The sequence below is a fragment of the Rana temporaria genome, chromosome 13 (genome assembly GCF_905171775.1).
Source record: "Rana temporaria chromosome 13, aRanTem1.1, whole genome shotgun sequence".
Taxonomy (NCBI): domain Eukaryota; kingdom Metazoa; phylum Chordata; class Amphibia; order Anura; family Ranidae; genus Rana; species Rana temporaria.
The window spans coordinates 34,817,540-34,832,863 of record NC_053501.1 but is presented as its reverse complement, the minus strand read 5'-3'; positions in this window follow the sequence as shown (position 1 = coordinate 34,832,863).

Here is a 15,324-nt window from a genome sequence, read left to right as displayed (position 1 = left end):
GTCACAGGAGCTGAAGAACGGGGAGAGGTGAGTGTAAACAAACCTTCCCCGCTGTTCTCAGTGGCTTGTCACTGATCGTCTGTTCCCTGTCATAGGGAACTACGATCAGTGACGTCACACGTCCAGCCACGCCCCCCTACAGTAAGAAACACACAATAGGACACACTTAACCCCTTTAGTGCCCCGTAGTGGTTAACCCCTTCGCTGCCATTTTCACAGTAATCAGTGCATTTTTATAGCTGTGAAAATGACAATGGTCCCAAAAATGTGTGAAAGTGTCCGCCATGTCGCAGTCACGGAAAAAAAAAAAAATCGCTGATCGCCGCCATTACTAGTAAAAAATAAATATTCATAAAAAAGCCATAAAACTATCCCCTATTTTGTAAACGCTATAACTTTTGCTCAAAGCAATCAATAAACACTTATTGCAATTTTGTTTACCAAAAATATGTAGAAGAATACGTATCGGCCTAAACTGAGGAAAAAAAATGTTTTTATATATATTTTTGGGGGATATTATAGCAAAAAGTAAAAAATATTGCATTTTTTTTAAATTGTCACTCTATTTTTGTCTATAGCGCAAAAAATAAGAATCGCAGAGGTGATCAAATGCCACCAAAAGAAAGTTCTATTTGTGGGAAAAAAAGGACGCCAATTTTGTTTGGGAGCCACGACCGCGCAATTGTCAGTTAAAGCAACTCAGTGCCGAATCGCAAAAAGGGGCCAGGTCCTTTACCTGCCGGGTCTTAAGCGGTTAAAAGGTGGTGTAAATGATCTGGTTCCTGGGCAGGCGGCTTCTACACTCCAGAGGATCTCCACAGTCTCTTTCGTGTCATGGACATGAAATAATGTCTGGCAGCTTACCTTCTCCTCCATGTGTCCATTAGAGGCCTGACTCTCATCTGGCTGCCTTTTTACCATCTCTCCTTCCTGTATGGCCCCACCCCAGGCCATCCCAGGAAGTCTATATTAACTGTTGCACTGCAGGTCTGCTTTGCTGTACAACTTTATTTGTTAGCTTGTGTTCCTGTTTACTGTGTGCTACGTTAACCTTTCTGTGTACCGATTTTGGCTTGTCTCTGATTACTCCTGTTTGCCTGTGACCCTGACCTTTGGCCTGTCCCTTGGTTACCCTCGTCTGCCTGTTGCCCCGACCTTGGCTTACCCATCACTATCCCTTGTGTTCTAAATGGCTGCTTCCCCTCTCTCCCTACGGAGCGTGACCTGGGGGACCCCAGGGGCCGCAACCTGGGTTCAGTTGCAGTGAAGGCCATCCTCACCACTAGAGGCTCTGGTGAACACCTGCTGGACCTTAGACTCCATACCCTGGGGAATCTTGGGCTCACGTTTCCTCTCTGTCCGCAGCAGTCTGCTATTGGGTTCACTACCTTGCGGTGCATCCCTGTCTCCAACCGAGTGCATTTGTCACCTGGCCACAGGTGACCTGACATTTTGCTTGTACTGTAATATAAGAAGGGTTAAAATTTAAGCACCACAACACTGCTAAGAGGGCCAAAACTTTATTCCATTAAAGGACAGAAGTACAATTCAAGAAATATCCAACATGTTTCGGGGGTCTAAGTACCCCCTCCATCAGGGCTTGTACCCCTGACCTTTAATGGAATAAATTTGTAGCTGGACCTCTTAGCAGTGGCATGGTGCTTAAATTCAACCCTTCTTATTCTGTGAAAAAAGTTAAATAATAAGCCTAACAAGGGTCCTAGAACAACTCCAGGACAGCTGCAAAGACCTTCCATATCTCTTGTGAGCCATTTGTTATTGACTAAACCCTTTGAAACCACATTACTTTCACCTTTCCCACTGACTCCAGTGCATTCCACCAAAATAGCGAAATGTTGCTGAATTTCCTAATATTTATCCCAATTTTTTGAAAATTTAAACTCAATTTCACTCTTTCCTAATTTTATAGGGAACTAGGGTTACTAGGACTGAAGATGGGTGTAAAGAATTTTATGTTTGTATGAAAGTCTCACAATTCGAGCAATACTTGCAACAATTGGGCCCCTTGTGAACTCCTAGAGACTAATAATAAAAGATTTTGAACTCTTTGGAAACACATTTTATCAACACACAGAAATGTCAATAAGTTTCAGTGCCAGTGGGCACCATTTCTTGTTCATTTCAATGGTTTTTATTGGTTTTGCATAGAGAATAGTAAACAATGCATTTTGAACGTTCAGAGTGATGAGCAAGTAAAAGGACTGCACATTTCTTACTTTTTCATTGTGATGAAGAAAGGAGGGAATTACTGTGCCTTTGATTTTGTCACATCTCTTCAGAATATACATGATGCATTTATCTATCTATATGAGGAATATCCACCCGAGGAACCGCCAGTCTAAAAGGATATCCACAGGGGCTGCCCCATACACGCACTTGCCCATACTAGAGATAGTTGGTCCATTTTGAGGGGGTTCACATCTATGTGGGGGCACCATATCTGAGCACCTAAGAAGCACGGATTTCTTCATCAAATTTTGAGCACAAGTACTTTATGGATCCAATTCTTCAATGAAGACCACTTCTGGCATGACTTCTCCAGACAGTAGATGGGCATACCTGGGTCCCACTGGTTTCTGCCAGCTCTGTGCTGATGGCACTGCTTCCCATGTTGAAGGGAAGTAAGCATGTGTTCTCATCTGCTGCATTAAGTTTCCTTGGCCAACCACTGCATCTGCGGTTGTCAACATTGCTTGTTTCTTTGTGCATTTCAAAAGAGCTTGAACAGAACATCTTGAAACCCTCATGTGCTTTGAAATCTTTGCCTGGAAGAGACCTTGCTGATGCAGTACAACTACCTTGTGTACAACTACCTTGGTAGCAGAGTTTATACAGACAAAAAGAAAATTGGGGTTGTGGCGCTAAAGAGCAGTAATATATCAGAGAAAGAGTCCGCTGTATAAGGCTACATGGACGGTTCGACATAGGAGGTGCATCCGAGAGCACGAACAGCTAACAACTAGCGCGGAAAGACGTCTTACAACCCCCCTCTCTTCAGGATTTACCCATCGAATCTACATGCTGGATTCTATTATTTGAAATGTAAGTTCACACTGTAATCTGTATGCTATTAAAGCTTTATATCGCTTAACCTGGAGGCGCCCTCTGTTTCCTCTTTTCTTGGTAGCAGAGTTTGGCTGTTCCTCACTCAGTTTTAAGCTTCTTACACAGCTGTTTCTGTTTCAGTTAATGATTGTGTTTCAACCTTTATATGAAATTGATGATCATTCGCACCTGGTTGGTATAATTGGTTAATCATACACCTGACTCAAATCCTACAAAATTCCTGACTTTGGGCAAATGTACAAAGTGTGCAAGTGTAAGAATTTATCGATTTGATGTCGCTTTTTCTTCTGTTGACTCACTTTGCATTTTGTAAATTGATAAAAATAAATAATTAAAATATATATTTTTGAAAGCATTCTTACTTTACAGCATTTTTTCACAGATGCCTAAAACTTTAAAAAAAGTTGTTACAAGCTAAACATTATTATAAAACATTATTTTTTCTTCGAGTGTTTCTATAAATCAGATACAGATAAATATACAAATTAAAATGGGGCAGTACTTTAAATTCACACAATGTCCCAGTCAGAGCAGTTTAGCCTTGATCCTAGAAAATGAAAGGTGCTATTCTGTAGCATTAGCTGGGAATTTATCCCTCTGCAGACAGCACAGCTCTGTCTACTGCTCAGAATATTATTGCAGGCATCATTAGAATTTTATTTGGTGTCTGAATCCCCTCAGGCAATTCACGCCTGCTAATGGTTTTGCTTGTTGTCAATGGCTTATTTACATTTTGCCTGAATTGTATGTCAGGTTTTTCCTTTTCAGACAGCATACACCTGCTGCTGAGCTGGCTTACTATGTGGAATACAAAGAAAACAGTTACTTTTTTATGTACTTAATTCATGGGCCATATTTATAACAGAGAGCAGATACTGATTTATGCAAGACACCACAACCATTGCTCTGCATTGCATCAGTGTTTTTGTTTTAATTAATAAAATGGAGAGCAAGGTGTAACACTTCCCCCGAAGGAGCTGCTGGTTAGTTTTGGGTGGCATGTTACCTCTATTCCTTCGCCATCTAGGGTATACGATGAGTTGAGAAGAACTGCAATGTCCACACTTTAGGTGTCTTTTTCTGTGCTTTATTACCCAACGGGGTAGAATAATAAAAGTAGTAGCTGAAGAGGTAGAAGGGTAATAGAGAGTAAGTTCAGGTGTAGAACTTTGTTCGGAAACAATCCTGCTTCCAGGAATGTAACTTTCGTCGCCACTCTAGCCAGAGTGGGTATTGTGCACCTGGATAGGCCTCTGCCACCAGCCTAGAAGCCAGAATGTCACACGGAAACTTTAGCAAAGTCTGTGCCACAGACCTTCCCAAAGGTAGAGATGTATTCAGTCCAGAATCCTCCTCAACACAGGATTAAGCACCCGGATCCCTCTTGAATAAACTTGTGAACTCAAAACTGACAGGCGACCATCACTCAACCTCTCAGCAATTGTGCGTCCTTCGATGAAGTTCAAGGCCTCTCCTGAGATACCAGCATCGTGCTCGGTGCTATATTTTGATGTCCCAAAACATTCTACACACAGTATGGCTAATTTGGGTAGTAATCTGTTAAAGTCCAACTCCTGGTTTTAGTGAACTTTAGTTTGTTTGGACCAAGCTGGCCCAAATGAACTATTTCCTTTATAAAGAGATGTAGTGGCTACCAGCCAGTGGTGTATCATCCATGTGTGCATGGGCCTAGAGAGAAGGGGGGCCCACTGAGCCCTGACACCCAACATACACATGTAGCATATTAAAGCAAGTTGATCATATGCCCATGTGCCCCATAATTTAGTTTGAGGGTCCCAAAAGGAGGTAGCAGCCATGGCACTCTTTCCCTATTTTTAGCTGGTGGCGGGAGCAGCCATGCCGGTTCTTTCCGACAGTAACTTTCTTGGTCTAGATACCCACTGCCAGTATAGCAGAGTGATACAATGGTAAAGCTGCCTCAATCTGTCTGGCTTCTAAAGTAACTATTGAGGGCAGAAGATGGGGTTCTGTCTGAATAACAGGAGCCAGCTTGCTTGGGAGTCAGGCTGCATCTGCTCCAGCTCCTGTCAACACCATTCTACCAGTGCCTCCCCTCACTTACACCACCGCCTGTCCAATTTGACACACCAACTCCTATTTCTGCTCTCTCCTCTCCCCTCCTCTCTCCCTCCCTTTCGCCCTCCTCTTCTCTCTCCTCTCTCTCCCTTTCCCCCTCTGTCTCCCGCCTCTCACCCCCTCTCTCCATCTCCACTCCACCCCCTCTCTCCCTCTCCCCTCCTCTTCTCCCCCCCGCTACACGCACCAAGCAGTCTATGTGCACAGCGCTGAACACTGTGGCTGTTTGGGATGGTAATCCAAGCCTAGTGCATCTAACAGTTTCAATTGAGTGACTCCTATTGGTGAAAACCGGAATACCAAATAATACAGCACACAAAAATGTTTAGGTGGATAAGCTGGATGTGCCATTGGCGAGCAGTCTTTGTAATGTCCATGCTAAAACAACGCACATTGTACCACTAATAAAGGCCATATAAGTCCACTTTTATAACAGGAAGAATAAGATACAAAAGTCATGATTTCCAAAAACATGCTCCCACAGCAGAGATCCGCAGCACTTGGTGTGATGGTAAGCTTGTGTGGCTCTACATTACCCAACCTTTTGATCACTCAAAGCAGGAGAAGATGAACCCCCTTTGAGTAGCCACAAGGTTGCGTAATGTGGAGCCCTACAAGCTTGCCATCACACTAAGTGAGTTGGATCTCTGCTGTGGGAGCAGGGCCGATCCTAGGCAGGGTGCATAGGGTGCATTGCACCCAGGCGCCTGCAGAGATGGGGGCACCAAACATCTAACAGACCCTCTAACAGAAGCCCTCTCTGTGTCCATCACAGAGGCACTTCTCCAGGTCCCAATAAAGTACTTTGCTTCTCTTTCTGTATTTTGTTTATTGTTAAGAGATCATGTAAGGATCCCAGGATAATGAAGACTTTGTGGGGAGCATCTCTGTGGTTGAGTCATTGCCATAGAAACATTTGTAAAGGGGAGGAGTTAGTAAAATGACGATGCCCATGTGGGGGCGCCAGAAATATTTGCCCCAAGGCACCTGTGACCCTAGGATCGGCCCTGTGTGGGAGCATGTTTTTGGACATCATGGCTTTCGTTCATATTCTTCCTGTTATTAAAAGTGGACTAATTTTGTCTTTATTAGTGGTACAGCGTGTGTTGCTTCCACACGGACATTACATTTCTGCACAAACATAACATGTTTTATTATAGCCTGCTCACCAATCCCCCAACTTTTCCACACACCTTGGTGTGCTGCATTTTTTGGTATTCATGCACGCACTACAGCTTTTATTTTTCTTGCCCATCCCAAATTTTCCCAGGTCTTTTTTTATTTTAGTCTTGCTGGAATTTTGGTCAGGCTGACTTTTTAATTGTAAAATCAGGCAGATTATTTGTTTTAGGTATTAATGTTTACATCTTGTTTAAATGTTGATTGCCTAGGTTTATGATGTCATACCTCATGATGTGTACACTATAGCCTCCTTAAGCGGTGGTTCACCCTCTTTTACAACTTACTATCAATTCAACTGCTCTGCAAAAACAATGCCCATACGTTTTTTTTTTTTGTTTTTTTTTTGCGTGCTCCTTACCCGTTTGCAGGTCGATGTTTCCATCTGTCAATCAATATCTCCCGCGGGGAATGGGCGTGTACGTCCATTCTCCCCCGTCCTGTCAATTGAATTCAGGAACTCCTCCGTCCACGCGCTGTGCTGTAATCGCGCGACATCTCATCTGCACAACGGGGCGTGAACTTCTTACGCCGGCCGTTGTTATGGCAACCATGTAGTGTTGACGGCGACGCTCTCCGTCAACACTGCACATGCGCGGGATCGAGCGGTGAATGCTGGGAGGCCAGCATTCGCCTGATCCCGGAAGAAGACCTGTTGGCTTCAATATGCCCACAGCCAAGATGGAAACATCCATCGGAGCAAAATCTAATATATAATTTAATGAAATACAGCGCATCGGATGGCTGAACGTGTGGGACACCCTGTCAGTGCGCGAGTACAGGTAAGCTGTATTAGATTAGAGCAAAAAAAAAATAACGATATCCCGCGGAACCCCCGCTTTAAACTCGCCCACTTTTCACCGCAGCATGCTACGTGCAACACATTTTCTTTTCCTCTTGGTCTAATACCCAATTTATGATCTTGCACACAGTCCCACAGATTTAATAAAACTACCAGCACCGTATAAACTACCTGTAGCCTCAGCTACATACAGTATACAGCAATGTGTTTTGGCAGTGGGAGGATAACCTTCTGTCCTGCTCCCTGAACAACCTTAATTTTAAACAGCTTCTCTTCTCATAATCTGCAGAATTGTTTGGCATTCATCCATGAGTGTTAGTAGTACAAGTTTTTATATTAATCAGTTTGCAAAAACGGTCCAGATAATATTTAAAAAACATCCATGCAAATTGTAATACACGCTATAATTTCAGTAGGCCGCCACGTTTTATCTGGTCACGTCTCGGTAACCCTATTGGATTTATACACACTGAAACGTTGCATGATTTTATTCATGAGATTGAGAGAGTGTAATTAGCAGGAATGTGTAATTCAGCCGTTCCCGCAGTCTACATCTTTAGGTTGTTCATCTCACGGTATGAGGTACGTGGTAAATCGATTCGTCTGGCGTGATCTGGCACATATGTAGTTGGTCTACGACACATGTACTACGTGTACTGCTGGATGCAGCAACAAAGAGTTTGAAATTTCAGACCACATTCAGCAATGACTGCAGGAAAATTACGGTTGTATATTACCTTCACACTTGTTTCTGAACCCTCAAGGAAAGGGGGGAATCTTGTACAACACAAGCCGTAGAAGTGTGCTCTTCCTTCTATCACAGTTCATTAAGGTGGATTTCTTAGGCATTTCTGGGCATGATGTCAAAGCCTGAGTGATCGCTGAGACAGCGATTTTTCAGGGTCCTTACCAGGACAGGACACACATCATTATCTCAGCAGAGCTGGAACACTGTATTTTACCACATTTGGTACAACAAAGACGCCAAGGGCCCTACATTCAAATAAAATAAGAATTCTTACCCACTAATTGTCCTGCTGCATATAAAGCTATACACCAGGTGATGACCAATGCAAAAGATGAATGTTTTCAGTGCAGTGGCTTAGTGGTTAGCACTTGTGACTTACAGCACTAGGGTCCTTGGTTCAAATCCTGACACTATCTGCATGAAGTTTGCATGTGCTCACATAGGTTTACTACAAAGACATGTAGGTAGGTTAGTTAAAGCAAATCTCAAAGTGTTACTAAACCCAGGACCCTACATTCACTATATCTGATCTCCCACAAAACATGGAAATGCAATTATTTTAGGAAATATAAACTGTTAAATACCTTTTCTCATCGGCCGTATATTGCAGTCTTGTGACTTCTATCAGTGGCTGGTTAAAGCTTATAGGATGAGTTTTCATTCTCTTCTGATTGTCCTATGAGGCTACATGACTCCTGACCCTCTGATTGGCCCTGTTCTGATCCCTTACCCCCCCCTCCCCCCACAAAAAAGCAAAAACAACTCTCTAGCAATACACACCACACTGAGCATGTGCAGAGTGCCTCTTATGCCTAGTACACACGATAGGATTTATCCGCGGATACGGTCCTCCGGACCGTTTCCGCGGATAAATCCTCTGAGGATTTTGATCCGATGGAGTGTACACACCATCGGATCGAAATCCGCGCCGAATTCCCATCGCGATGACGTGTCGCGCCGTCGCCGCGATGATGACGCGGCGACGTGTGCGACGCTGTCATATAAGGAATTCCACGCATGTGTCGAATCATTACGACGCATGCGAGTGATGGGTTCGAACGGATTGATCCGGTGAGTCTGTACAGACCACCAGATCGATCCGCTGGAGCCGATTCCAGCGGATAGATTTCTTAGCATGCTAAGAAATTTTTATCCGCTGGAAATCGGTCGGCCCGAAATATATCCGCGGATAAATATCCGCTGGATCGTACACACCAGCGGATCTATCCGCTGAAACCGATCCGCGGATCAATTTCAGCGGATCGATCCTCTCGTGTGTATGGGGCCTTAGCGCTCTGTTCTATCGGGAGATGAATTGGGGACTGTGGAAGAAGGGAAGGAACAGAGTAGACAGGACCAAACAGCCTTTTACACAATGCAGAGGATTAACTCCTTAGGTTCCACAGTGAGTATAGCAAGCTTGCTTTACTGCATCTACAGACAGATTTTACTCTTGTGGGTTTAGTAGCACTCTAAGTGGAATTCCAGGCTATAATGATCTACTAAATCTGCTTCTAGCTCCTATTCTAACTATCCTACTATAAAGATATTTATACATACCCATTCTTAGGGCACTCTGGTTTGGTCACGTGATCTCCACAGTCGCCAGCTTTAGGCTGGCTACTACATAGGGGTGCAACAGATCAAAATACTCACGGATCGGATCGATCCTCGGATCATTTTCGGATCAGCAAAAAAAAAATGATTTATGAAAAAAAGTCGGATTCAAGTCTGGGCTCTAGCTGGGCCAATGGCTCTATATGGTAATCAGAACCCACACATTTTTTAAGTCATCCCAATCCTAACAGGTTTCCATTAAATGTGAAATTTATCTAAAAAAGGTTTTTATTTTCCTCTACAGCTTTAGTGACCTAGCTTACATATAATGAATGATGTCCCACGTCATTCAGGCTGCTGGATCCTGTAGAAATCTTCTGTGCAGGGGCCGGTCTGGTCCTCTTTCTGGCACTGAACTTCCAGCTCTGCAGAGGTTAATAGGTTCAGGTCTCTGTGCTGAACACAATAGAAGAAGCTCCCAAGGGGGACTATCCCCCCTCTTTAACCCTTAAGCCCTGGGTCAAAAACTCGTCGATCAGACGATCGTGACCGTGCTCAAAGTAAGTACTAGGTAAGGGGCCAGGCAGTAACAGGAGAGCCAGCACCAATCAGTGAGCAGAGACAGGACATCCCATCCAACCAATCACAGCCGATCTGTGATTGGTTGGGGTGGAGCAAGATGGCCGCCGCTCCGGAGCTAGGCCAAAGCCGGGGACTTTCCTACGGCCTAGGCTCCGGAGCGCTCCGCGGATCGCGTGGTGTGCCGATCCTAACGGGGTGACCCGTTCGGATCACGGATCGGTAGCGATCCGTTGCACCCCTACTACTACAGGTGGTCCTTGAATGGACAAGCCACGGTGACGCCACTCCCGCGCATGCACGCAGAAGTGGCTGTTCACAGCACAGGGCTTTGAAGGAACATGCACGTTTAGGAGATATATGCTGTACCTATAGGTAAGCCTTATTATAGGCATACCTATAGGTAGAAATCAGTCAAGGTAGTTTACACCCACTTTTAAAAGTTGCACTAAACCCTCCTATCCTTTACAGTCATTGAGGCCGCCATCTTAGCCTCTGTTTGATTTGGAGTTGCCCTGGTGCTTCAGAAGAGCTGATTTGAGTGCTTTGAGATTGTACAGAATTCTAAAGGGCGTCACCACTAACAAAAAGTTGAGTAACACTGACCTGAAAAATACTGAAGCCAGAGATAGCCAGGCAACTAGCATTTTCAGCAGGTGATCAGCAATGGCAGCTGCCATTTTTTTTCCCCTATAACATTCTTGGATCAGATTAATTGTAGATTTGGGACATCAGCCTGTCACATTTGAAGTGATGGATTCAGGTAAGCGGGGTTCATTCATGTTTGTTCAGATGTACCATTACATGTCTGCACAGGACAAGCCAGCATGCAGCAAAGCGAGTTCAGAAGACGTTCGGCTGCACTAACGCATTAACCTTTAGTAACAGTTGTCGGCAATTATGCAGTCTGTAGCTGGGTCAAAGGATACGTGGGTTGTCTTAAGTGCAGCTTTGAACATTGTCACGGTAGGAAAACAAAACTGAAATATCGTTGTCATTTAACCTCAGTGGCTGCACTTATGTAGTCTTTAATTCTATTGCCATATGTTCTAGAGACAGTGTCTACCATTAGTTATATATCATGGCTCCTCAATAGAGACACATCAACCCTGGGAACACATCACAGGGATCATTGGAGAGTAACACTAGTGAAAAAAGAAAAGTATTTCCTAGGAGTTTTAAAGCTGAACTTTGGACAAAAAGATTTAATTTACAGTGCCTTGAAAAAGTATTCATACCCCTTGAAATATTCCACATTTTCTCATGTTACAACCAAAAACGTAAATGTATTTTATTGGGATTTTATATGATAGACCAACACAAAGTGGCACATAATTGTTTTTCAAAATTGTTTACAAATAAATAAGTGTGGTGAGCATTTGTATTCAGCCCTCCTTTATTCTGATACCCCTAACTAAAATCTAGTGGACCCAATTACCTTCAGAAGTCACCTATTTAGTAAATAAAGTCCACCTTTGTGTAATTTAATCTCAGTATAAATACAGATGTTCTGTGAATCCCTCAGAGGCAGCTGGTGCTCAAAATGTTTGGGGGGGGGGGGGCGCAAACGTAAAAAAAAAAAAAAATTGCAGCCTCACTGTGCCAATCAAATGCAGCCACTGTGCCATCAATTATCACCACTGTGCCATGCAATCAAATGCAGTCACTATGCCATCAATTCGCACCACTGTGCCATGCCATCAAATGCAGTCACTGTGCCATGCCATCAAACGCAGCCACTGTGCCATGCCATCAAACACAGCCGCTGAGCCATGCCATCAAACGCAGTCGCTGTGCAATGCCATCAAACGCAGCCACTGTGCCATGCCATCAAATGCAGTCACTGTGCCATGCCATCAAACGCAGTCACTGTGCCATGCCATCAAACGCAGTCACTGTGCCATGCCATTAAAACGCATTCGCTGTGCCATGCCAAACGCAGCCACTGTGCCATGCCATCAAACACAGCCACTGTGCCATCAATTGTCACCACTGTGCCATGCCATCAAACGCAGCCACTGTGTCCCTTTAATTGTCGCCACTGTGCCAATCTTCACCACTATGCCCCTCAATTGTCGCCACTGTGCCAATTGTCACCACTGTGCCCTTTTTCGCCACTGTGCCCATTGTCACTACTGTGCCCATTGATGCCACTGTGCCCATTGTCACTACTGTGCCCATTGTTGCCACTGTGCATGTTACTGTGCCCTTTAATTGTTGCCACTGTGCCCATTGTCACTACTGTGCCTATTGATGCCACTGTGCCCTTTTTTCGCCTCTGTGCCCATTGTCGCCGCTGTGCCCTGTAAAATGCAGTTACCTTAATCCTTCGACGTCCCTCGATGTCTTCTTCTCCCGCCTTGGTGACGCTTCAGCAAATCAGGTAACTGATAACCAGAATCGGCGAACCTGATTGGCTGAGACGGCCGTCAGTCTTATCCAAGGAAAGCACCCCGTACGTTCCCTGGATAAGACATCCGGGAGACGAGGGCTGTACACGGAAAGCCTATCAGGCACTTCCGCACAGCTAACCAGCTGCCGTTATTCAGGTGGTCGGCGCTCAATGTCCGGCCACCTTGAATAGACCAGCGGCAGCTGGCAATAACAACATACATTCATGCACAGCTCCTCTGTGACTCTCCTAGGGCTGAACGCTGGGACGCTGCATGGCAGTGTGGTAACCTGACTGTTGGTTCCCCTATACCTCCACTGTTTAAGTGTTGGGGAATTCTCTGTTGCAGTCTTCAGCTGATTATCTTCAGCTTTTTGTCCTTTAACATCAATTACCTGCATTGATGCCTGCTCCCTAGCTGCCCCTATTCTATTGCTATTACCAGCATAGACTTTTACCTACTTTTGTTTCCCCTTGTTCGCTACGGTGGACTTTGGTCAGCGAAACTTGCACTACGGTCCTTGACTCCGGAACAATACCTCCTGAAGAAGCGGTTCGCCGCGAAACCGGTAGAGGTTCTTCTAGGACTCCCCCTCACAACTGCTGATACCTCATGGCTCCTTCCGTTTGAAATAACATCTCTGTATCTCTATGTGGGGTTGCTAGTCCTAGCCTTGTTTTATATATGGAACATTGTATGTTTTTATGTATAATAAATGTAATTTTTTACTATACTTACTCATGTTATCAGTACTGAGAAAGTCCATTGATACACATCCTTACTGGGTAATAGTCTGTGTGAGTCTGTGGTACTAGCAGCCACTACCCCTCTATTCCTGGTGCCCCTTTATTTCCTTTTTTAAAGATATGTTTTTATTAAGTTTTATAAACCAACATACAAAAGAAAACTTTTATTCATGTTATTCATATTTGTGCATTTACAAGTAATACATTTGTACCTTCAATAAACAGGTTCCAACTGACACGTCTCTTGTAATTATTAACTAAAAATTTACAGAAGATGTTGAATTGTAAGTCTGTTAACGTGCTGCACATTTTCACTGGCAAGTTGTACACTTGCAGAGCACTTTAAAAGTGTCCTAGTTGACACTTTTCCAATTTGTACCACATTTGCGTGGCAAGTCCCTAGCAAGAGCAAAGTTGCAGAGGTGAGTCTACAGCAAGCGCTTTGCAGGTCTATCGCATGAAAATTAAGCCACAGTGACCCCTGGTGGTGGGAAGTCATCCCACCACCAGGGGTCACTGTGGCTTAATTTTCATTGCAAAACATAACTGAACCAGAACTTGCAGAATGTTTGCCAACAAAGATGATCTGCAGTCATGCAATGCAGACTTGCTGCAATTGTGCAACAAACTTGTGAAGCCTGACAAGTCTAGCAAAAGCTTGGCAAGTCATTTCAAACTTGCAGCTCTATTGCTTGCTATCTGGGTAACTATGGGCCAGATTCTCGTACCTGCGGCGCAGCGTAACGTAACCCGTTTACGTTACACCGCCGCAAGTTTTCAGTCTTAGTGCCCGATCCACAAAGCACTTACCTGGAAACTTGCGGCGGTGTATCGTAAACACGTCCGGCGCAAGGCGGCCCAATTCAAATGGGGCGGGTACCATTTAAATTAGGCGCGCTCCCGCGCCGGACGTACTGCGCATGCTCCGGTCGTAAGTTTCCCGACGTGCTTTGCGCGAAATTACGACGCAGCGACGTGTTGAGAATCGCGACGTGCGTAACGTACTTACGCCGGGAAAACAAAAAAATTCAAAAGCGAAGCGGGAAAGACGTGCATACTTTAACATGGTGGAGTAATTTTACACCATGTTAATAGCAGCCCTATCTTTGCGATGGGAATCTAAAACTTGCGACGACGTAACGACAGGAAAAACCTTCGTGGATCGCCGTAACTTCTAATTTGCATACCCGACGCTGGTTTACGACGCAAAGTCCCCCCAGCGGCGGCCGAAGTATTGCAATTACACCTGTCGGATCTTAGGGCTAGCTATGCGTAACTGATTCTATGAATCAGTCGCATAGTTAGAACAGCCCTAAAACAGAGATACGACGGCGTATCAGGAGATACGCCGTCGTATCTCTTTTGTGAATCTGGCCCTATATATGTAACTATATAATACATTGTTTGATAGTAAGTTTATTCTTATTAGACAAGAAAGAGCACAAAAGTGAAAAAATATTAAAGGACATGCTACAGATTGCATAGGAATCTTAATATTGTGAAGCAATATGTCATTATCATTGGCCAAAGTGACAGTGACCCCCCGACTAGCCACAAACAGTGACCACAGCATTGCGCAAGTATTACGGTTTACCAAGACATCATTTAGAAAACCTTTGCTGCTACAAATAGTTGGGATTGCTGTAGAACACATTTCACAATATTACAGCCATTGGTTGGAAAAGATATTTCAGGATAACATTAGGAATACAATTCAGTCTGAGAAAACTTCCTTTAGCTAAACCAAGGCAATAAATGGGCACAGCTTAAATAAATACTGGTCAAATATGGTGTTATTACTGACCTTCTTTTATAAATGCTTCCCTGGTAGGTTCTGACCTCAACCTCAAAGCGGTAGTAAACTGCCAGAAAGAAAACAAAAATGGGCCCCCCTGCAGGTTTAAGTCATAATGTACAAGTATGTAGTGCATGCTAGCACATTATGATAGACATACCTGGACACAGAGCCCTCCAGCGCTGAGCTGCCACGGCTCCCTGGCGCTTCCATCTTTACCCAGTCTTCCTTCCGAGTTCACGAACTCTGGCTCTATGAGTGGCGCGGGGACGTGATGACGTCACGTTCATTTGAATGGCACCTAAAATTGCGGTGTGGTTCTGCCGTGATTGTCACGTGAT